The sequence below is a fragment of the Triticum urartu genome, chromosome 7 (genome assembly GCF_003073215.2).
Source record: "Triticum urartu cultivar G1812 chromosome 7, Tu2.1, whole genome shotgun sequence".
Taxonomy (NCBI): domain Eukaryota; kingdom Viridiplantae; phylum Streptophyta; class Magnoliopsida; order Poales; family Poaceae; genus Triticum; species Triticum urartu.
In genome coordinates this window covers 39,415,392-39,440,405 of record NC_053028.1, presented here as the reverse complement: position 1 = coordinate 39,440,405, position 25,014 = coordinate 39,415,392, and the positions used below count along the sequence as shown (strand labels likewise).

Genomic DNA, 25,014 nt, shown 5'->3' with positions numbered 1-25,014 from the left:
AAAAAGAAAAATGATAGGACTTTGCAAACTTCTAGTGAACCTATTGCTGAACCACCTGAGAATCCAAAATGATATATCTATTTCTAATGCTGAAACACAATCTGGTAATGAACATGAACCTAGTGAAAATGTTAATGATGATGTTCATGATGATGCTCAACCTAGTAATGATAATGATGTAGAAATTGAACCTGCTGTTGATCTTGATAACCCACAATCAAAGAATCAATGTTACGATAAGAGAGACTTTGTTGCTAGGACACATGGTAAAGAAAGGGAACCATGGGTTCAGAAACCCATGCCTTTTCCTCCCAAACCATCCAAGAAAAAGGATGATGAGGATTTTGAGCGCTTTACTGAAATGATTAGACCTATCTTTTTGCGTATGGGATTAACTGATATGCTCAAAATGAATCCTTATGCTAAATATATGAAAGATATTGTTACAAATAAAAGAAAGATACCGGAAGCTGAAATTTCCACCATGCTTGCTAATTATACTTTTAAGGGTGGAATACCAAAGAAACTTGGAGATCCAGGAGTACCTACTATACCATGCTCCATTAAAAGAAACTAGGTTAAAACTTCTTTATGTGATCTTGGAGCCAGTGTTAGTGTTATGCCTCTCTCTTTATATCGTAGACTTGATTTGAATAAGTTGACACCTACTAAAATATCTTTGCAAATGGCTGATAAATCAACTGCTATAGCTGTCGGTATTTGTGAGGATGTGCCTGTTGTGGTTGCAAACGTTACTATTTTAACGGACTTTGTTATTCTTGATATTCCCGAGGACGATAGTATGTCTATTATTCTTGGAAGACCTTTTTGGAATACTGCAGGGGCTGTTATTGATTGCAACAAAGGCAATGTCACTTTTCATGTTAATGGTAATGAGCATACCGTACACTTTCCGAGGAAAAAACCTCAAGTCCATAGTATCAACTCTATTGGAAAATTCCATCGATTATATTTGGAGGTTTTGAGTTTCCTCTTCCTACTGTCAAGAAGAAATATGATATTCTTATTATTGGGGATGTGCATATCCCCGTTGAGGTAACATAGTGTTATTCGAAATTTCTCTAGTTCCATTTTAATCGGAATGAGTTTGTTAACAATACTTGATCAACCTTGTTAGTGGATTCCTTTTGATGAGCATGAGATGGATGAAACTAGAAGGCACAACCTTCTGTACCCTCTTTATACTTTCTGTTATTTAGTTGAAATAAAGTAAAAATAGTATTTTTCTGTCTGTTTTCTGATTTATCCGTGCAATATAAAAATACCCGAAAATAAAAGTTCTCCAAATGCCCTGAAAATGAAATATAATTTTTTTTCTAGAATATTTGAGGATTTATGGAACCGAGAACACAGTAGGGGGGTCAACCACCTGGGCACGAGAGTGGAGGGCGCGCCCCCCTGCCTCGTGGGCCCACGGTGACCCTCCTCCACTTATTCCTGCACCCATACACTCCTTCTTCCTCCCACAAACACGAATATCCAGCTCAAGCACGAGTTCTAGCTCACTTTGCTGCGATTTTCGATCTCCTTGCTCAAAGCACCTCTCACAAAACTGCTTGGGGAGATTGTTCCTTGGTATGTGACTCCTCCATTGGTCCAATTAGTTTTTGTTCTAGTGCTTTATTCATTGCAAATTTGTGCTGCCTAGGTGACCATGTTCTTGAGCTTGCATGTCAAATTTATATGGTTCCAAGTAGTTCTAATGCTTGATATAGGCTCTAGGCACTTGTAGGAGTACGTGCTATCAGTTTTATTGAGTTTGGTTCACTTTTGTTTGAAGTTACTAAAAATTTCAGAAATTTTTCAGAGGAAGAAATATGCTTAGGAAAATGTTCCAAGGGGGTTCTTCAAGAAAGCAAGGACCCAGGCTTGCAATGCGTGATGCTGATGAGAAGCCACCCAGGGACGCTCCATTGTGGCCCTATGAATAGCCTTCAGAAAATTTTATGGATCGAGCGGGAATCAAGGAAGAATTTAACGCATAGTTGCGTAATGCCGATCTTGTGAGCTTTGAGGCAGACAAATGCCCCCAGTACCATCATCTCACTAGCTCATTTGTGAGGAGGTTTGCATTTTCATCTTCACGTAATTCTCCAACGGTCATGTTTGATGTTTATGAAAAATCTTATACCATGGACCAAGAGGATTTTACTTCTGCTTGCAAACTTCCCCAATGGGGTAGTGTTAGGGATCCCCGTAAATCTGAATTTAGAGACTTTCTTGCTGGTATAACCGTAGGGGAATCTTTTTAGACAATGGGTGCATATGCACCTAGGAACCATTGCCAATTTCTGATATTAAAGCCCATTAAACATCCAAAATAGATAATATAATAGCATGGAACAATCAAAAATTATAGATACGTTGGAGATGTATCAAGCATCTCCAAGCTTAATTCCTGCTCGTCCTCGAGTAGGTAAGTGATAAAAACGAAATTTTTGATGTGGAATGCTACCTATCATATTTTTTTTCAATGTAATTTCTTTTATTGTGGCATGAATGTTCAGATCCGAAAGATTCAAGACAAAAGTTTAGTATTGACATAAAAATAATAATACTTCAAGCATACTAACCAAGCAATTATGTCTTCACAAAATAACATAGCCAAAGAAAGCTCATCCCTAAAAAATCATATAGTTTGGCTATATTTCATCTTCGTCACACAAAATGCTCCCCTCATGCACAACCCCGATGACAAGCCAAGCAATTGTTTCATACTTTAGTATTCTCAAACTTCTTCAACTTTTAAGCAATATATGAGCGGAAACCATGGACATAGCAATACAGGTGGAGTAGAATGGCGGTTGTGGAGAAGACAAAAAAGAGAAAGATGGTATCACATCAACTAGGCGTATCAATGGGCTATGGAGATGCCCATCAATAGATATCAATATGAGTGAGTAGGGATTGCCATGCAACGGATGCACTAGAGCTATAAGTGTATGAAAGCTCAACAAAAGAAACTAAGTGGTGTGCATCCAACTTGCTTGCTCAAGAAGACCTAGGGCATTTGCGAAAGCCCATCATTGGAATATACAAGCCAAGTTCTATAATGAGAAATTCCCACTAGTATATGAAAGTGACAACATAAGAGACTCTCTATCATGAAGATCATGGTGCTACTTTGAAGCACAAATCTAGAAAAAAGATAGTAACATTGTCCCTTCTCTTTTTTTCTCTCATTTTTTTGGTGGGCTTCTTTGGCCTCTTTGTTTTTATTTGGGCTTCTTTGGCCTCTTTAATTATTATTTTCATCCAGAGTCTCATCCCGACTTGTGGGAATCATAGTCTCCACCATCCTTTCCTCACATGGGACAATTCTATAATAATGAAGATCATCACACTTTTATTTACTTACAACTCAAGAATTACAACTCGATACTTAGAACAAAATATGACTATGTGAATGCCTCCGGCGGTGTACCGGGATATGCAATGAGTCAAGAGTGACAAGTATGAAACAATTATGAAGGTGGCCTTGCCACAAATACAATGTCAACTACATGATCATGCAAAGCAATATGACAATGATGGAGCGTGTCATAATAAACGGAACGGTGGAAAGTTGCATGGCAATATATCTCGGAATGGCTATGGAAATGCCATAATAGGTAGGTATGGTGGCTGTTTTAAGGAAGGTAAGTGATGGGTTCATGGTACTGGCGAAAGTTGCGCGGCACAAGAGAGGCTAGCAATAGTGGATGGGTGAGTGTGTGTATAATCCATGGACTCAACATTAGTCATAAAGAACTCACATACTTATTGAAAAAATCTACAAGTCATCAAACCCAAAGCACTACGCGCGTGCTCCTAGGGGGATAGATTGGTAGGAAAAGACCATCGCTCGTCCCTGACCGCCTCTCATAAGGAAGGCAATCAAAGAAACACCTCATGCTTCAAATTTGTCACACAACGGTTACCATACGTGCATGCTACGGGACTTGCAAACCCCAACACAAGTATTTCTCAATTTCACAATTACTCAACTAGCACGACTCTAATATCACTATCTTCATATCTCAAAACAATTATCAAGTATCAAACTTCTCATAGTTTTTAATGCACTCTATATGAAAGTTTTTATTATACCCATCTTGAATGCCCATCATATTAGGACTAATTTTATAACCAAAGCAAATTACCATGCTGTTCTAAAACACTCCCAAAATAATATAAGTGAAGCATGAGAGATCAATAATTTCTATAAAATAAAACCACCACTGTGATCTAAAAAAGATATAAGCGAAGCACTAGAGCAAAAAATATCTAGCTCAAAAGATATAAGTGAAGCACATAGAGTATTCTAATAAATTTCGATTCATATGTGTCTCTTCAAGAATATGTGTACAGCAAGGATAACTGTGGTAAACTAAAAAATAAAGACTCAAATCATATAAGACGCTCCAAGAAAAACACATATCATGTGGTGAATAAAAATATAGCCTCAAGTAAAGTTACAGATAGATGAAGACGAAAGAGGGGATGCCTTCCGGGGCATCCCCAAGCTTAGGATTTTGGTTGTCCTTGAATTTTACCTTGGGTGCCTTGGGAATCCCCAAGATTAGGCTCTTGCCACTCCTTATTCCAAAATCCATCAAATCTTACCCAAAAACTTGAAAACTTCACAACACAAAACTTAAACAGAAAATCTCATGAGCTCCGTTAGTATAAGAAAACAAATCACCACTTTAAGGTACTGTAATGAACTCATTCTTTATTTACATTGGTGCTAAACCTACTGTATTCCAACTTCTCTATGGTTCATACCCCCCGATACTAGCCATAGATTCATCAAAATAAGCAAACAACACATGGAAAAAAGAATCTGTCAAAACAGAACAGTCTGTAGCAATCTGATTCATACGCATACTTCTGTAACTCCAAAATTTCTGAAAAAGTAGGGAGACCTAGAAAATTTGTTTATTGATCTACTGGAATTGGAATCAGTATTTTATAACTCTCTGGTGATTTTTAACAATTGTTTTCGTGAGCAGAAAGTTTCTGTCTTTTTCAGCAAGATCAAATAATTATCATCCAAGAAGATCCTATAGGTTTTACTTGGCATAAACACTAATTAAAACATAGAAACACATCTAAATAGAGACTAGATGAATTATTTATTACTAAACAGGAACAAAAAGCAAGAAACAAAAAAAAATTGGGTTGCCTCCCAACAAGCGCTATTGTTTAACGCCCCTAGCTAGGCATTGATAATTTTAATGATGCTCACATCAAAGACAAGAATTAAAGCACAAAGAGAGCATCATAGAACATGTGATAAACACATCTAAGTCTAACATACTTCCTGTGCACAGGGATTTTATAAGCAAACAAATTATCATAGCAAGCAAAAATTAGCATATGTAAGGAAGAAGAAAGAGACGATAGCAATCTCAACATGACGAGAGGTAATTTAGTAAGATAAAAATTTCTACAACCATATTTTCCTCTCTCATAATAATTACATGTAGGATCATAGGAAAATTCAACAAAATAGCTATCACATAACATATTCTCAGCACGATCCACATGCATGCGAAGTTGACACTCTTCCAAAACAGTGGGATTATCATTAACTAAAGTCATGACCTCTCCAAACCCAGTTTTATCAAAAATACCATAAGATTGAACATTCTGCAAATACGTGGGATCTAAAGTTGACACTCTTCCAAACCCACTTTCAATATTATTGCAAACACTATTATCAATCTCATATTCATCATGGGGCTTAAATAAATTTTCAAGATCATAAGAAGAATCACCCCAATCATGATCATTGCAACAAGTAGTAGACATAGCAAAACTAGCATCCCCAAGCTTAGGGTTTTGCATATTATTAGCACAATTGACATCAAGAGAATTTATAGTAAAATCATTGCAATCATGCTTTTTATTCAAGGAGCTATCGTGAATCTCTTCATAAATTTCTTCATCACAATTTTCAGATTCACGAATTTCAAGCAAAACCTTATAAAGATAATCTAGTGCACTCAAATCACTAGAAATTGGTTCATCATAATTGGAACTCTTAAAAAGATTAGCAAGGGGATGAGGATCCATAAACTTTTAGCAAGTGAAGATGCAAGCAAAAAAAGGCACATGGTAACACAAGATCGAACGGAAGGAGGGCGAAGAAAAGGCAAAGGTTTTCAAAAATCATTTTAGAAGTGGGGGAGAGGAAAACGAGAGGTGAATGGCAAATAATGTAATGCGAGGGAGAAGAGTTTGTGACGGGTACTTGCTATGTCTTGACTTGAGCGTAGATCTCCCTGGCAACAGCGCCAGAAATGGCTAGTTGACGGGAGATCAAATCTTGACTTGACTTGGCGCAAATTTCCCCGGCAACGGCGCCAGAAATCCTTCTTGCTACCTCTTGAGCATGCGTTGGTTTTCCCTTGAAGAGCAAAGGGTGATGCAGCAAAGTGGCGTAAGTATTTTCCTCGGTTTTCGAGAAAAGGTATCAATACAGTAGGAGATAACACGCAAGTCACCTAGTACCTGCACAAACAATCAAGAACCTTGCAACCAACGCGATAAAGGGGCTGTCAATCCCTTCACGGCCAATCGCAAAAGTGAGATCTGATAAAGATAGTAAGATAAATATTTTTGGTATTTTGCTGTATAGATTGGAAAATAAAGATTGCAAAATAAAATAAATAGGAAACTAGAATTGTAGATTGGAAACTTATATGATGGAAAATAGACCCGGGGGCCATAGGTTTCACTAGTGGCTTCTCTCATGATAGCATATATTATGGTGTGTGAACAAATTACTGCCGAGCAATTGATAGAAAATCACATAATTATGAGAATATCTAGGCATGATCATGAATATAGGCATCACGTCCGTGTCAAATAGACAGAAACGATTCTGCATCTACTACTATTACTCCACACATCGGCTGCTATCCAGCATGCATCTAGATTATTAAGTTCATAAGAACAGAGTAACGCATTAGGCAAGATGACATGATGTAGAGGGATAAACTCAAGCAATATGTTATAAACCCCATCTTTTTATCCTCGATGACAATAATACAATACGTGCCTTGCCGCCACTACTGTCACTGGGACACCACAAGATTGAACCCAAAGCTAATCACTTCTCCCATTGCAAGAAAGATCAATCTAGTAGGCCAAACTAAACCGATAATTCGAAGAGACTTGCAAAGATAACAAATCATGCATATAAGAATTCAGAGAAGAACCAAATATTATTCATAGATAAACTTGATCATAAATCCACAATTCATCTCGGCAAACACACCGCAAAAGAGTATTACATCGAATAGATCTCCAAGAACATCGAGGAGAATTTTGTATTGAGAACCAAAGAGAGAGAAGAAGACATCTAGCTAATAACTATGGACCCAAAGGTCTATGATAAACTACTCACACATCATCAGAGAGGCTATGGTGTTGATGTAGAAGCCCTCCATAATCGATTCCCCCTCCGGCGGGGCGCCGGAAAAGTCCCCAAGATGGGATCTCATGGGTACAGAAGGTTGCTGCGGTGGAAAATTGGTTTCGTGGCTACCCTAATGATTTTAGGGTATAATAGTATATATAGGCAAAAGAAGTACGTCGGTGGAGCTCCGTGGGTCCCACGAGGGTGGGGGGCGCGCCCTACTGCCTCGTGGCCGCCTCGCAGAGTTCCAGACTTCAACTCCAAGTCTTCTGGATTGCGTTTGTTCCAAGAAAGATCATCGCGAAGGATTCATTTCGTTTGGATACCGTTTGGTATTCCTTTTCTGCAAAACACTGAAATAGGCAAAGAAACAGAAACTGGCACTGGGCCTCCGATTAATCGGTTAGTCCCAAAAATAATATAAAAGAGCATATTAAAGCCCACTAAGCATCCAAAATGGATAATATAATAGCATGGAACAATCAAAAATTATAGATACGTTGGAGACGTATCATGCTTCACGGCCCCCCCGCCGCCGTCGGTGAGAGTGGGGAGAGGGGAGAGATCAGTGAGGGAATGTGAGGGTAATAACTGTCGGCGCTTCGGGAAGCAACGCGGCTTATCAAGGGTGGCTCCTCGCATGCAGCCCCCACTGCCCACGTGCCTTGCTCGGGCCTGGTTCGCGAGAAACTGCCGATTCGAGCGTGCCTCGCGAGACAGGCCCAGAGGTGCTTTAAACTTCGTGTGATGCAGGCCCAATAGTGTATGTTGGCAACCAAATAGCCCAGTTTCTTCCCGTGCGGGCCTAGTTGGACCTTATGAGGGCAACCAAACAAGTCCTTAGAGTTGCAACAGGACAGTGGAGTTGCAAGCTCCATAGCACACAAATCAGCCACTTGCAGATGTAAATGGCACCATAGCAGGCAATTCTTTCATGGGTATTACCAAAAAAGTTATATCTCCATATCTGCAGATTGAACTTGGAAGATCCCTGATCAAGTGTTTATTATTTTTCAGTTTTACAATATCATTAGTATCCAGAAAACCTCCTTCATTGTTGAAAATACACCTTAAAGCTTCAGACGGCGAACGGTTGAGTCTTTGTTCTGTGCGACATGTTAAATGTTGTGAGTTGATCAAACAGATCAGTGCAACGTTAAGTTGTACATTTTGGAGAAGTTATATATATATATATATATATATATATATATATATATATATATATGATAATATACACTGTTTTGGAAATATTTTTCTGAAATTTACATTTTACAACATCTTGGTACAAAACTTGTCCTAATGTACATATGAACTAGTACAAGATCATGTAGAACAACATACACAACAATCGGCTCATCTCGATGTAGTAACACAAATCAGTAGGAAATAAATTTGTGGAAGAACAAACATGCAAAAGGAAGATACCTATGATGGTTGCTAGCTTGATGGGCACATGATATGGTCGTTATTAAGTTGGTTCCAACTTTGATCCGACCTTCAGACTTTTCAAGAAAGAGGCACCATGTAGACCGATGGCTTCTAGCACATCCCCAGCTTCAGGTTCCCTGCCCGAATGCACATAGAGTTGAAATGTAGCACTGAGGATGAAGCGGTTAGGTTTCAGTGACCTGCATATTGTCTCAAAGAGCGATATGCCCTTGTCGACGCGGCCGTGCTCAAGGTACGCCCTCATCATTGCCCGGCAACAGGCCAAATCAACAGCCACACCAATCTCCTGCATTTGGAAGCAGAGCTTCATCTATTTGGCCTTCCTTCAGAAAGGCTAAAATGAGGTGGCTGAAATGGGGGCATGAAGGGGTTATGCCGCTGCTCAGCATCATCTGGATTGCTTCCTCAGCTTTGGAGTAGCATCTACTTTCTGAGTATGCCCTGATCAATGCGAGGTATGTCATCGAGTCAGGAACTTGACCTTGTGATTTCATCTCTTGGAAAACAATCTCTGCTTTATCATGCAACCTGGAAGTGGCATAGGCATTGATCATGGAGTTGAAACTGGTCTGCACATTGATTGCAAGTTTCAGTCACACTAGTCAATCTCAAGACAGATAACTGTAATTTCAGAAATTAGACACCAACGGAAGCATACCTTTCCAGGCATGATACCAAGTTCCTTCATTCTATTGAATAGTAAAGATGCATCCTGATGCGTCCCTGCATAAATAGAACTAAATAGTATGAACAAGAGTCGAGGAAAAACTAGTCGAACATGACATGGGTAATGTTCTTTGATTCCTCTACGCAAGGTTGAAGGGACTGACCAGCCTTTCCGTAGAAGTTAAGCATGTTTGTGTATATCTTCTCGTCGATCGGTAAGCCTAGTTCTTGTGCAGAAGTAAACATTTCAGCAGCCTTATCCAGCTTTCCTCCTAGGCCATAGACACTGAACAAGAAAACTGAAGCTAATGACAAAGTGGTCTCAAGTCTCAACACAAACATAAAAGAGAGAAAATAATAATTGCATACTTCTATCTCCCATTTTCTAAGTGTTAGCAGGATCATGCATGTTATCATTATATTGAATGTCTGCAAAGAACGGGGAATGCCAAAGTGTTAGAATAAATCCGAGGCATACCGTCGATCATCCGAGGACCAAGCAATCACACGAGCACGATACCGAGATTTGTTAACGAGGTTTACCGATATGGCTACATCCTCGGGGCCTGACTACGGGCGCTCCTCCCCATGACACCGTCACAATACCGCACACCGGCCACCCGGGCGCCGGCACACGCCGCCGGCTCCCCCTTGCGTGCCTGTGCTATTACGTTGGCATAGATTACATCGTGTGTTTACCCCACTATATATGAGAGACCTAGGATACAAGTGTCCTATTAGGACACGACTCCATATCCTATCTAAACACAATTGAACTACAAGTCTAACAGTAACCTAACTCGTACACAATATTCGACACAACTCTAACAAACTCCACCTTGATGAATATTTTTCACCACCTTGAGTTTGACAATGCATCAAATTTCCATGCACGTTGGACTTGAGCTTATCCCATGAGCACTGCTGCTACTCCAAAGACTCCATATGACTCCACCTGCAACTTGTAGTCCCTTCTTTTTCTTGACCACAGTCAACACTCGAGCAAAGTTAAGTTCCACATTACTCTAGTTTGTGCTCCCAACTTCCAGAGTATTAGTCCAACGCCATCACGCACTGATCATTGACCTGCGTGAAAGTGAACAACTCACATATTGGGTGTCACACATGAGAGTTACCTGAACTCAACATCACCGCTCCTTTCTTGACCGCCTGTCTGAAACTTGAAGGAATTTCACCATTGTTTGTAGTCATCCTGAGTCAAATTCGCAGTTGTCTCACCACATGTATGACCACCAGAGCCCTGGCCCGTCTTCATGTCCCGTGGATACCGCACGCCTCGCCGCTATTACTGCGTCGAGCCTCCGCTGTCCCGGTCGAGTCTCAAGGGTCGTGAACCCACAGCACTCAACCCCACTGCAGAGTACCACCGATCATCACCGACCGATGACGAGTTTCACGCTTCCATCAGACCATTGGGCTCCAGTCCGAATTACGTGTCACTCGCTTTTTTCCAGCTGAATAGGCTTCGACTCTCTGTGCACTTACGCCGTAGCCCCTCAATCCAGTTCCACCTTCAACATGACTCCATGGTAGAGGATCAGTCCACCCCGCGCCCTGTCGACATCAAGCTCCGTGTGCACCGTCTTGGATCAACCCCGCGCCATAGTCTTGTCGAAGCCACACAAGCCCTCGGGGCCTGCGCCATGTGTTTCCACGCCCAGAAGTCGGTCACCATCGGCATCACGCTCCTATGTCGTCGTCGCCGATTCCACCACCGTCTTCTGTACCAACCGACTCACGTCGATCCCGTCAGACTACCTAGTCCGACCCAGGCTCCAAATCATTCCATGAATTTCCATTCATCACACGATAGTTCCATCACTGCTGACATGACTTCCCGCAACGCCTTCAAGCATCTTTGTTGTGCCAACAAATCTTTCATCCTCGTTTGCCATAACCAAGGTCTTCAGTTCCGTGAACTTCTCCACCTCAAACCCGGTACCCGCTGATGCCATGGTTCTTTGTATAACTGACTTTGTGAAAAAATAATCTGAGCTTTCCATGTGATTCCTCAAGCATACGAACAGAACTCCGCATACTACATACGAAACAGAACTCCGCATACTACTTGCAAAACTAACCAAGAATTGGTCTTCATGTTTTGGCTCCTTGGCTTCAACTCCAATACTAGCAATTGACTTGTCAACACCTGCTGTTAATTCCGATGGATACATATCCCGTAGATGAATTTCTTCCGCCGATTGATTAAGCCTGCCTATCTCAGTGGAGACTCGGTCTCCCTTTTTTTCAAACAAATCTCCGGCCTGCAGCTCATCCAGGCTCAGCCGACCACGTGCACGGGTCTCCACTTTCCAGCTCCGCCAGCGCACCATGGGCCGCCAGGCGCCAGCAATACAAGCACGTACGCCTGCCGTCGGACGCTCGCCCGATCGATCCGATAGCCGCACGTCCAGCCTGCCACTGCCATGGGACACGCGCCTTGTGCTGATCGGACGCCTGCTGTAACTTCCGTTCTCGTCATCGATTGCATCTCCTTACAAAAATTCCAATCGCATCAAGAGTTTCTTTGATTCGCTCCTAACACTACGACTGCCCTGATCGAAACACAGAAACACCATGTGACAACCGATCCGCTCCATCGCTGCCGTCTTGCACCGCAATTTAACTCAACGATCTTTTCGCAAAGCACTTCCTTTAGATCAACAGATGCACTGCCTTATTAAACCTTGCTCATGATACCACTTGTTAGAATAAATTCAAGACATACCGTCGATCATCCGAGGATCAAGCAATCACATGAGCATGACATCGAGATTTGTTAACGAGGTTCGCCGATATGGCTACATCCCCGGGGCTTGACTACGGGCGCTCCTTCCCGTGACACCGTCACAATACCGCACCCGGTCGCCCTGGACGCCGGCACATGCCGCCGGCTTCCCCTGCGTTCCGGTGCTACTATGTTGGCATAGGTTACATCGTGTGTCTACCCCACTATATATAAGAGGCCTAGGATACAAGTGTCCTATTAGGACACGACTCCATATCCTATCTAAACACAATAGAACTACAAGTCCAACTGTAACCTAACTCGTACACAATATTCGACACAACTCTAACACAGAGGATATCAAGCGATCATATATGCTGGCTGCTGAATATAGTTTGCCTGCTTGGAAACTAAAGCTGTAGCAGTTAGCCATGGCATCCTTGCCCTGAAAATCTTGCTTTGCCCACCTTACGAGGAGGAAAAGATGTTTATCCAGACCTGACTCGAGCATCGACTTGATAAAAGTATTGTACACGACGGTATCAAGCTCAACGTCACCATTGAAGCTGCCATGTATAATGTTCTCTGCCTCCTGAAATTTTCCTGGGAGTAATTTTGCTATGTGAGTATACGCGGAAGCGAAACGCCTCAGCAAATCTACTGCACAAGGATGGGTTAGCAGTTGAAAAAAAATTGCCATGTTTGGTCAGGTGATTGACAAGTATGCTAATTGTCACAACATCTCTGCTATGGCCTTGATCAGCCATTTTCATAAAGAGATGATACGCCTCCTCAATTTTGCCGCACTTGCATAATGCATCGACCATGGCATTGTAGACAGGCCCTCTTATTGGAAACGATGTCGATGCTGACTAAAACAGTTCCTCTGCTTGATGTAACTTCTGTTCCTGGCCATATTGGACAATCAGAGTAGCTGTTTCAGAATCTTCAGGCCTGACACCCAACTGAGTCAGCTGTTCATGAAGGAATTTTGCCTCACATGTACTCCCTGCAGAAATATAAATACATAAGCAGCAGTGGATGACATTATGCTTAGGCATGAACACCTTGATCTCTGTGGCACCTAGGTTCCTCACCTTCCCTAGCCAATTTTCTGATCAATTGGCACGCGATGGATGCACCCCCGGGTGTGTCCAACAAGGACTTCAACGTCGCGCTCAGCGCCGAACTGTTGGTCCGACAGGCTAGCGCCTTCGACGAACTATATTTTTCCTGCATGACACTGGTTCTGTTTCTAGCATACACCTCAATCATAGAAACCATTGTTAAACTCTTCATGGTCACTCCACCATTATTCATCTCTTTCAGTATCTTATCGGCATTCGCGATCATCCCGCTTTTGCAGCAAACTTCCATTACAGTCATGCAGAGGCCCTCATCAAGCATGACATCTTCTTTTCTCATCTTCAGAATGAACGCACTTGCCATCTCTAGCTGGCCCAGCTTGACATATAATCTCAGTAGGTCGTTGCAGCAGAACACATCAGGGAGGCCATATTTGCAAGGACCTCTGAAGGCATCTTCAGTTGCAGCTATGTCCTCCATTGCGACATGGCATCGAAGAAGAGCGCCGTAAGAGAACAGTAACGGCTTCACATTCCTCGACCTCATCAAACCCAAAACCTGCAATGCCTTATCATAGTTGGCAGTTGCCAGCATTCATGTGAACCTGAACCATTGCCACATAGGTCTGCTCATCACTCAAAAGACCCGTACTGTCGATTTCCTCGAAGGTGCGCTGCGCATCGTCATAGAGCCCGATCTTACCGTAGATCCTAATCAGGATACCATAGATGACCTCATCAATGAGAACCCTGCTCTGCTCCATCTCCAAGAAGAGCGAGAGCGCCTTCGAGTAGTCCTCACTCTTGTCATAGAGTCCCAGGAGGGATGCACATGTGTAGTTGCTGGGGACAATTCCATGGGCTCTCATCTCCTCACAGAGCCCCACTGTCTGCTCCATTCTGCCATGCCTAGCACTCAAGCTGATCAGGCCGCTATACATCGCCTCCTCCGGGACAAGACGGGACGTCCTCATCTTCCCCAAAACATCCATGGCCTCCTTCAGGCCCTCCTTCACAAATGAGCCGATCACAACTGTGTATGTGAAGTGATTTGGCACCACATTGTTGGCTTCTTCCATTTCCACCATGTGTTTCCAGAGGTGGATCACCTTGCCATGGAGCCTGTTCTTCTGCAGGGACGAGAGCATGAAGTTGAAGGCAGAGACTGGCAGCTCCACCCCGCGCTTGCGCGTCACGGCGTAGAAGAGCATCATGTCGCCACATGCCACCCTAGTTCTACATCATAATCAATTTTTTCAATTCATGAACACTTTATACTATTTATAAACATTTTTAACAACTTTCTTAAATCGGCCAACATTTCTAGAATGGATGAACATTAGTTTAGAATTTGGTGGAACAACTTTTCAAATTCACGAACATTTTTTTATTTAATAATTTTTTATTTAAAAACAATTTTTTAAATACATGATAATTTTTTGAATCCCTGAACATTTTATGAATGAATAAACTATTTTGTAAGTCACGAATAGTTCTTGACTTTTTAGCATATTTTTTCAATCTTGAACATTATTTGAATTGGGGAAATTTTGTTCAATTTCTTTGAAAAAATTTAATACACGAAATTTAAAAAAATTATGAACATTTCTTTATTTTTCGAACATTTGTTGACAACATTCAGAACATTTTTTCAACAAGCAAACATTTTTTATAAAATCGCAAATATTTTTGAATCCACAAACATTTTATGATTTATTAAAATTTTATTTCAAAGTTCTCATTTTTTCTAAATTTTTGGAAACAATTTGAAGTCCCAAATTATTTAAATTATAAAAAACCAATTTTAAAAAACATGCCACCCGGCCGTGGACCGCCACAAACGGTCGGGCTCCTTCTTGTCTCAGCGAGCACAGCGCAGTATAAGAGGGCCCTACTGCATGGGCCGGCCCAGGAGGGGGATTTTCCTGTGTGAATCGTTTTTTTATCACTTTGAGGGCAATTTCCATGATGTAACCCTAGAAGTAATAGCCTTTTATTATTACATATAGGTATAGATAAATAAAATATAGAATAAAGCAGATAACATGACCACAAGTGGTCGTACACAAGATTACACAATTCTTCCACATAATCTATGACCGGCTCGCCGACCAAACTTGTTGAATAAACCATGCATAGTTGTTCTAGCCGGCTGCACCCAAAGCTATAAGCATTCGTGATGGCCACATGTGAATTGAAGCCATATCCCCAGAGATAACCTGCAAGAGATGAGGCGCAAACTTTCACACGGATTTGGCCTTGAACAGTTATAATGATGCATCACACTTAAAGGCTATGAATAAGGTTAGGTTTCTCCTCTATTTTTTTCTCTTATCTTTGTGTAAATCGGGTGGGTGCCACATGTCAATCACAAGGTTATTGTTTGACTGAGCTCTGAATCACGAGATGCATGCACTGTGCCAATTGGACACCCCACCCTCGGGCAGCGCATCCTTGCAACGTCGCATGGCCTCCAACAATTGCTCTTTGAGCACCCTCACTCCACCTGAGTGCATCAATCATCTCATCTTGCATTAAGACCATTGGCCGAGCAGACATGTTTGGTGAAACCATATGAATGTTAAACACAACTTGAACTTCACTAGATGTTGCCAAGAAGATTCCATGTACCTTCCATTTCTATTTGTAATTTATGAGAACCAAACATATAAATACAATCTGTGCCATTGTATGTTGACTAGACTAGTGGCTTGCAAGGAGGAAGATATATCTCCTATATCACTAAGCTCCCTAGGAGTAAAACCCCTGGGAGTCGATTGAGGGGTCAGATTTTGGATTGGTTGCCGATTTTGAATGGGTCCTCGCTACATTTTGTGAAAGCGACGATCGAGCCGCATCCAAACTACATTGCCGTTCGTGGCTTCCTTCCTCCTCCTTTGTCAATCCCCTTCCCGTGGTTCCTAATGGTGAGGCCTCCAGCGACAAAACTACTCCCCCTCAAATTGTTCTTCGGCGACCTTCTCCTCTCATCCAGTTGCTCGCCCCTCAAATTTCACACCCCGTCCCCCATCAGCCCTCCTCACACCCCTGCCTGCACTGTGTCGTTCTCAACAACACTGATTTCAGCCTCCCGTGGGAGAGGGGTGGTGGCTTGGGCGAGGAGGAGGGCGACGAGGCTCCTTCATGAGAGATGGTGGGTTTGAATTCGGCCAATTGGGCTGTGATGGTTAGCTAACTGGGCTGCGAGAGGCGGCCCAGTTTACCAGAGGGCTCAAATTCGGTTGCCGGATCAGCAGCTCGTGGGACAGATGGGCCACTAATCTGCATAGTTAGCCCTGGCGGAAGTGTACTCAGATCTGATGGCCAGAAACTTACAAATCGCGGAAGGCCGAAAACGCAAAACGCAAATCGCTGTGAGAGCTCGGTTTAGGCTCAATTTTACTGGCCTTAATTTATGAATGAGGGATAGTTTTATATGTTGTTGTTTTGCATCACAAAGTACCTGCTATCTGGAGTTTTCGCAAAATCCTGATTATCGCTATTTGCGAATGGTACATTTGTGCTTAGTTGTACAATGAGCATTATAAAGACCTTTGTGCAGTGGATCTAATACTTCATTCTTATTGAAGGAAAGCACCAAGCTAGTGACTTAATCTTCGGCGGCGTTGCAGCGACCCCACCTACCTATCCATTCCCTGGTAGCCACAGTTTCATTCGGCGGCGAGTAGTTCCCCTGGCGGCGGCGCCGCTCTTATTTTTTGTCTCTTTTTTGTATAGGGATCGATCGATACGTGAGGATGGACGTCGCTCGCACCGCGTGCTGAAGCCTGCGACCAAGTCGATCGATCTACGTCATTCAGATCGATCCCCTGGCCGCTGCTGACTGCCTCCCGATCCCTAGCCACGCACTGCTGCGTCACCGCCTGCCGCGCGTCATGTTCTTTCCGGGCGCCGCTCCGTGGCACTGGTCTGGCTGCCACTCCGTCTGCCGTTCCACCCCCGCAGCTCGGCGCCCAAGATATCCAGCCGTGGAGCTGCCGCTTTGTGCCGGCCGGTGGCCGCCACTGCTCCCACCTCCCGTGTTTCATGCCACCGCTCCACTGCCTCGTTGAGCGAGCTAAACATCATCTCAATGCAAGATCAACAGCAGCAACACGGCCACGTAAGCAAAGAAGCAGCAGCACTGCAGCAGTAATACACTTGGGGTGGCGGCAGCGACGGTAGCTTCGGTGCCACCGGCGCCAATGGACGGCGTAGGCACATCAAACAATCGCAACCAGCTACTATTTATCACACTTGTGCTGAAATTTATATCATAGATTTTTGGTTCATGTGTTGTACGTATCACTTGGTATTGTGGCAAGGTGGTCATTTCAAGCGGCAAAAGTACAGATATTTGTAGTTTGTAATACTTTTTTTTGTGGGGTAGGGGGGGGGGGGCGTCCAGGGTTTTAATGATTTTTTTTTATTTTTGTAGTTCAATTCCATGGGCTATGGTTCAGTAGAATTGAATTCGTATCTACAAAAAAATATGTTACAATAATCATGCCACTTTGTGGCTTAATAAGAAAGTATGTGCTCGTAATTTGGGCCAGCTACTTCCTCAAATTTATTGTTGTAAGAGGGGGAAATACATCCTCATATGTGCACGTTTCTGCTCACCTACATATCTATAACCATGGTGACCTCCGTCAGTTGGATATGCACATGGGTGTGAAGAAAGCATGGTCCAACTTGCGTCATCTACTTAGCTTGTCACAACCGAGCAAGCATTTTCCATGTTTGTATGGTTGGAGGAGAAAATTTGTATACTGATGACACTAGTTTTAGATCTTTAGAATGAGCGGCATCAGGAAATGGTCTATTTGGATGTTCGAGAACTTACGGGCCACCGTTCTAGCTTTTAGAAGCCAATGTCGACATGTCTTGACTTCCAAATTGCTCTTCTGCTTTTTGTGTAATACCTTCTTCTCATATGCTCATGTATTAGGATCCTTCAGGGTTGCCCCTTGCAAAATGCAAAAATATTTTATGGTATTTTAAACTAAATCGAAAGAAGCCTAGCTGCTCAAATCATATTTTGAAACTAATGATTTAAGAACAATACAAATATAATTATTTCAACGTTGCAAATTTTGAACTGAAGTCGAATTTGTGATACTCATAGTAACAACCAGATTTTACATGTGAAGGCTCTCATATTTTAAATTCCTAGACTGGACGCTGGAATACTTGCATTTTCTCTTAGCATGTTGAGGTTCATTATTACCATCAAGAATGGACTTATATCTTTCATGCCAACCATGAGTAGAGGATCCTTTTCCATCTTCTACCTGAATGTATTCTATAATGCTATTGATAACACAATACATGGTTAGATACCTTCATTTGCCGGCAACATTTTGTCCTCACTATACATCAATAACTTCTTTTTCCAGTTAGCCAACGACTCCAATTTCCGCTACAAAACCATAATGAAGTAGAGTTCATTATTATATCCTACTCACAGACAGGAAGGACAAGGTTCACCATGTAACTAAAAGGACTCGAGTCATGCAATTATCTCAAAATTTTCCATGACGTAAAAAATCACGGTAGAAGGGAGGGCGAGATTTTTTTTGGGATTTCTCCGCCTCGCATGGTATGCGATGGATGGTCGGGCCCGAGTGATGCAACAGTCATTTGCTTGTTCTCTTGTACGTGCGTGTGTGTGTGCGTGTGCGTGTGCGTGTGTGTGTGTGTGTGCAAGTGAGCCCTTCGCATACTGGACCCGATGGGTCGATGCGAGACTTGATCGATCGGTATTCATTCGTGGTAGTTGTAGGTCCCCAATCGATCGATCAAGGTTCTCTCGCGCGGTTGTAGGAAGCCCTCCCTCGTCCCTGCTACTTGTGATAGGCATTGGCATTCCCCAAAGATGAAGGGTGAAGTAGAGTTGTAGAAAAAAGTATTTTTCCTCTATTAACAATCAAGGTTTGTTGAACGAATAAAAGACACCACACGGACAAGATAAACGGTACCCGCACACACACACACAAAATGCCTGCTTCCAGTGAAAGCAAGGGGTTGTCAATCCCCCTGTTCTCGTCAATTGCAAGGATTAAATTTGTTAGGGCCAGTTTTTTTAGCGGCTTAAAAAATAAGCCATCTCCTTCCCAGCTTTTTTCATAAGCCGCCTCTCTCATTCATTGAGGCTTATGGACTAGTTATAGGATAAATAATATAGAAGCCTCAACAAATTTTAGTAGCGACTTATTTTTTAAGCTGAGGAGAGGCGGCTTATTTTTTAAGCCGCCCAAAAGAACTGACCCTTAGTGATAGATAGATAGATAAAAGAAAAGAAAAATAAAAGTAAATAAATTGCAGCAAGGTATTTTAGGATTTTAGTAAATATAAACTGAATGGACCTAGGGGCCATGGCGTTCACTGGAGGCATTTCTCTCATGAGTATAGCAACGGTGGGTAAACAAGTTACTGTTATGCAATTGAGAGAATAGCGCATAGTTATGATGATTGTTCATGGCATGATCAATACATAGGCATTACGCCCGAGATAAGTAGACCATTAAATTTACTGACGCCTACTACTATTACTTCACCCCACGGCCGCTATCCAGCATGTATCTTATGGTATCAAGTTCATAACAAAAAGAGTAATGATTGGAGCATGATGACGTAATGTAGACAAAGTAAGACAAAATAATATGTTCAAACCACATCGTTTACCTTTAGTAGCAACAATAGAAATATGTGCCTTACAACTCCTGCTGTCATAGAGTAAGAATACCGCAAGATTGAACCTAGTACCAAGCACCTCTTGCACTGAAGATAAATCAATCTAATTGGCCAAAAAGAGATAGAAAGATTAGAGAGAACTACAAGGCTATCAAATCACACATGATAAATTTCAGAATATACTCCATTACTTTCAATGAATAATCTGATCATAAACCCACAATTTATCGGATCCCAACAGGCACACCACAAAAGTTTACATCGGATTGATCTCAAATGAGATCATTGTATTGAAGATCAAGATCAAGAGAGAGAGAGAGAGAGAGAGAGAGAGATCTAGCTAATGTTATGGACCTATAGGTCCTGTTGGAACTACTCACACATTATTGCGAATGCAGCCAGCTCGATGAAGATAGCCTCCCACTTCTTGGGAAAACCTTATACACAGAAGGTTACCAGTAGCGATGGACAAAAACATGCGCTATTACTATTTACCAGTAGTGCGTTGTGTGCAAGCCCGCTACTACTATATAAGTAGCAGTAGCGCGTCCTAAGTAAAAAGCGCTACTACTATAACAGCCAAACCGTTGCCGGCATGCTAGGTATAGTAGTAGCGCTGGTCTATAGCCAATGCTTCTGCTATTGGTCTTAGCAGTAGCGCTCTTGCTAGGACCGCAGTACTGCTATGGGTGACTTACCCCAAATTTTCTTCCCCCGCGCCCCGGCCATCTTCTTCCTCCCCTCACTTCCCGCTGCCTCACTCCTTCGCCGCCTCCACATTGCTGTCGCTACCGCATTGTCGCCGTCGTCCTCCCTCCTCCTTCCTCGGTATGCCCTCCTCCTCCCACCGCGCCCTCCTCACTCCTCCTCCGGCCGCCCCCTCCTCCCTGCTCCCTCCTCCCTCCTCCTCCTCCTCCTCCTCCTCCTCCTCCTCCTCTCTCCTCCCTCCTCCTCCTCCGGCGCCGGACAAGTTAATTATGTAGGTTAACTAGGTTAACTAGCTAGGTTAACTAACTAGGTTATTTATTGTAAGTGCTTAATAGGACTAGTTTATTTATAGCGAGTGCTTAATAGAACTAGTTTATTTATAGCAAGTGCTTAATAGAATTATTTTATTTACAGTAAGTGGTTAATATATTTTGTTTATGCAGAAATCAAGTTTGCCCCTGCCTCATTCCCGCAGTCGTCCCCATCGTCGACCCCTGAAGACCTTTGTTAATGTCGATGATGATGCATTGTAATGTGTTGTAAATGTCGATGATGAAAATGCTAGTGCTATATAGTTTCCATGTCATTGATGTCGATGATGATGCATTCTGAATATAGAGGATGTCTTGGTGTTCTTGTTTGCAATGTGCCTCCGAGTGGCCTATGTTTTGCTGGAATGTTGCTTCGTTTCCGTCCCGACAAATTTCAGGCGCCCGATATGTCCTGTCTTTAGCAAAGGTCATGCCGAAATTTTTCATGAATTTTAGCATGACTTGTGCTACAATGTAGGGCATATCAAGTGCTTGTGATTTGCCAGAACGGGAATTCAATGATAATTCGGCAAAACATAGGGCATTTTTTCTATGTCATTACTTGATATATGGAACGGGTTGGCTTTAGGTCTGTTTCGGCTCCTTGTGTGTCTTTCAGTGAGGGAGATTGTCCACCATATATATATTTGAGGGAGGAAGAATGCCGACTGTTGTCATGGGGGTCGCTTGTCCTTCTTCTCTTTGTGCTAGACCTTTGTTACGCACTAGGGGAAGAAGGAGTAGCGACCATCATTGACGGTCGAAATGGTGAGGGGGTTTCCACCATATATGAGAGAAGAAGAATGCCGACTGTTGTCGTGGGGGTCACTTCTCCTTCTTTTCCTTGTGCTAAATATTTGTAATGCACTAGGGAAAGGAAGAATAGCGACCATCACCAACGTTCGCAATATCAGAGAGGGAGTGCCCACCATATACGTGAGATGAGCGTTTAGGAAGGAAGACTCGACAGACCTAAAGTCAACCTGTTGCATATTGAGTAATAATGATCTGTGTGTCGAGTTTCCTGATAGTTGCCTTCGATCAATTTTCAATTCATGTTTCAACTATGAACATAGAAAATGTCTGTCGATGAAAAGGAATTCTGTATGTGCGAATACTGCGAAGACGAGCGCGGCCTGTGCGATAGGCCTCACCTAGTTGGTGGTAGGCGTTTCAGCATCAAGCTGGATGGGACCTTCAAAGTGGATAGAGTAAGTCAGAACGACAAGTTTTTTTTTCATAATTAAGCATGACTTATGCTTCTTTTGCTTCAACTTATAATTTTAATTTTTTACTATTCTACTAGTGTATCCCCTGCCATGCAAGAATTTCTGTCTTGGATAAGATTGGTTTCAGTACTATGGAAATTATGGAGGTAAAGAGAGTTCACTTGTGGACCGAGCATGGTTATACTTTTGCTGTAAAATTATATAATGCAGACACGTACACCTATTTTGAATGCAAAAATTGAAGAACACTATGCAAGGCTTATGCATTTGAGGATGATATGCTTATCACCTTTGATATTCGTCCGGAAGATGATATTCTAGGTAATATCGACATCTGGGTCGATGTGCAGACGCATCCAGTTCTACCATTATGTGAGTTTCTCAACCATATTTATTAAATAATTTATATTGTTTATTTAAAAATAGTTGACAACTAATTTGTATTGACAACTTATTTCCATTCAAGCAAACCTGTCCGGCGCTTGGTATACATCACCTACTACTGTACCGGGGCTAAACTAAACCGCGAGGAGATAGGTCATTATGTTTCATGGCTTGAGGATCTTGATACTGTCAAGACATGTTATTTTTCTGGACTTCGAGATATTAGTACTCAAAATGTGCGACCACTAGTGTGCGTATTGAACTACGGTCACATCTATTTAGGAAAATGGTAACATTTTTACTATTTATCCTCAATGCATCTTTTGCATACTTTATTTTTTATGCTAAACTTCATTGCTAAGTAACGTTCTTCAACAGGGACTCTCGATAATAGTTGTGCCTCATTGGATCGAGACTATAGGTCGCATGACAATGGTTAGCTTACGGCCAAGACATACTACATTGCACATGAGTGCATTCAGGATTTCTCGAAGCGAGCAAGTCTTGATAGTCAAAGACTGGAGGAAACTTGTGAAGGATCGCATCAGAGAAGTACTAGGGGGCAGCAATCAGAAGCGCATCCCACAATTAGGAGACAAGTTTATCTGCATGCTCCAATATGATGAACCAAGAGTGCTACACATGTTCTATGCTATTTTACCTCAGAGAGAGCAGCAGGAGTGACTAGCTAGCTAGAATGAGTTTAAAGATGATGATGTGCTACATTATGACTATGATGATTAAATAGCTAGTGTTGGTGGTAATGACTATGATGATTATTATTAGCTAGTGTTGGTGGTGATTAGATAGCTACACTATGACTATGATGATTAAATAGTGTTGGTGGTAATGACTATGATGATTATTAGCTAGTGTTGTTGGTGATGATATGATGCAAGAGTTTTTATATTAATATGATGATGATGTTGATCATGATTATCATGATGATTTGTTATTATGATCATGATTAGTTATTATATCATAGGTGGAAGGAACGCAAATTAGATTCATGTGGATGGATCAAAAGTGACCAAAAGTTGAATTAGTATGATCGTCATCCTAATTCAACTTTTGATTCATCCAAATGAATCTAATCCATGTTTCTTCCTCACAATGATATATTAATTCATCATGGACATAATGATATAACATCCTCTTAATTGGTATTGTATCAAAATTTGTATAACGATGTATAAATACACAAAAAATAATAAAAAATGAAAAACAGAATAGTGGTAGGCAATTAGGCATCAAGGACTGGTCCACCATATCATTGGAGTCTGGTACTTCCGGGCATTCAACAACAGGGGCACGAGACGATGGTAGATAGGCAGACATGTGTTGTGCTACCTCCTGATGTTGCCGCTTTATTCAAATAGATGAGACACGAGAAATAGTCGATGTTGCAGCTGGCAGATAGAGTTTCCATTCCGAGACACAAAGAGTAGCCCACAATGCGGATACCGGGCGGCTGAATGGAATAAGTAACCACGGCTCAGCCCTAGAGCATGTTCCACATCCCAATCAACCTTACTTTTACCCCGGTTTTCCTTTCAGTTTCATGTAGTAAGCTTGTTGTTGTGAGTACATAATTGCTCTTTTTGTATTTTCTCTTTGGTGCAACTAGAAAAGTGGCCCGCCCGATGTGCGGGCTAGAATTTTTTTAATTTGTATGATGAAAAGCAACATCTTTAATATGAACCTGAGTGGACCTTGAAGATATTATTATTCAATTAATAATTCTCATAATTAACATATTTATCCAATTATTATTTTTCATTACGATGGATTGTCATTCTGTGAAAGTATGATATTCCAATTCAGAATTATGACATCATAATACACATTGTTCGACAAAGCTAAGCCTCTCCTAAGAGTGAAAACTATTGAGAAGACCACCATGGTCCCTAATGAGAATGACGGAAGACGTGGGAATGATGTTGATAGATGCGCTTAACTAGGAATGTTCCTTATTAATATCTTCCTTCTTGGCCCTTGCGACTGGATGATTTAGGGGACACCCAAAGTTGTGCTTGATGGTTGAGGAATTCTAGTCTCGTGATGGCGAGTTAATATATCCTCTAGACATGACAACTTTTATTGAGCGATTCCCAGTTTGTATCGGTTTGCAAAATGTAGATATGATAGTTTCCTTCCGAAGTTTACTTAAAAAGACCACCTATATATTGAATATATAAAAAATTAGGTAAATTTTATCATGATATATTGGATATTTCGTACACTTAACTTGTTAACAAATTTGTTCTTCTTATTTTAGAATTCGTCTCCCAAGGAATGACAGGCATGA

At 41.9% G+C, this 25,014-nt stretch overlaps 1 pseudogene; it reads right to left on the bottom strand.

Annotated features, from left to right (window-relative positions):
* Positions 1-8,897: 8,897 nt before the first annotated feature.
* On the bottom strand, positions 8,898-17,427 carry LOC125518278 (annotated as a pseudogene).
* Between the last annotated feature and the right edge of the window lie 7,587 nt (positions 17,428-25,014).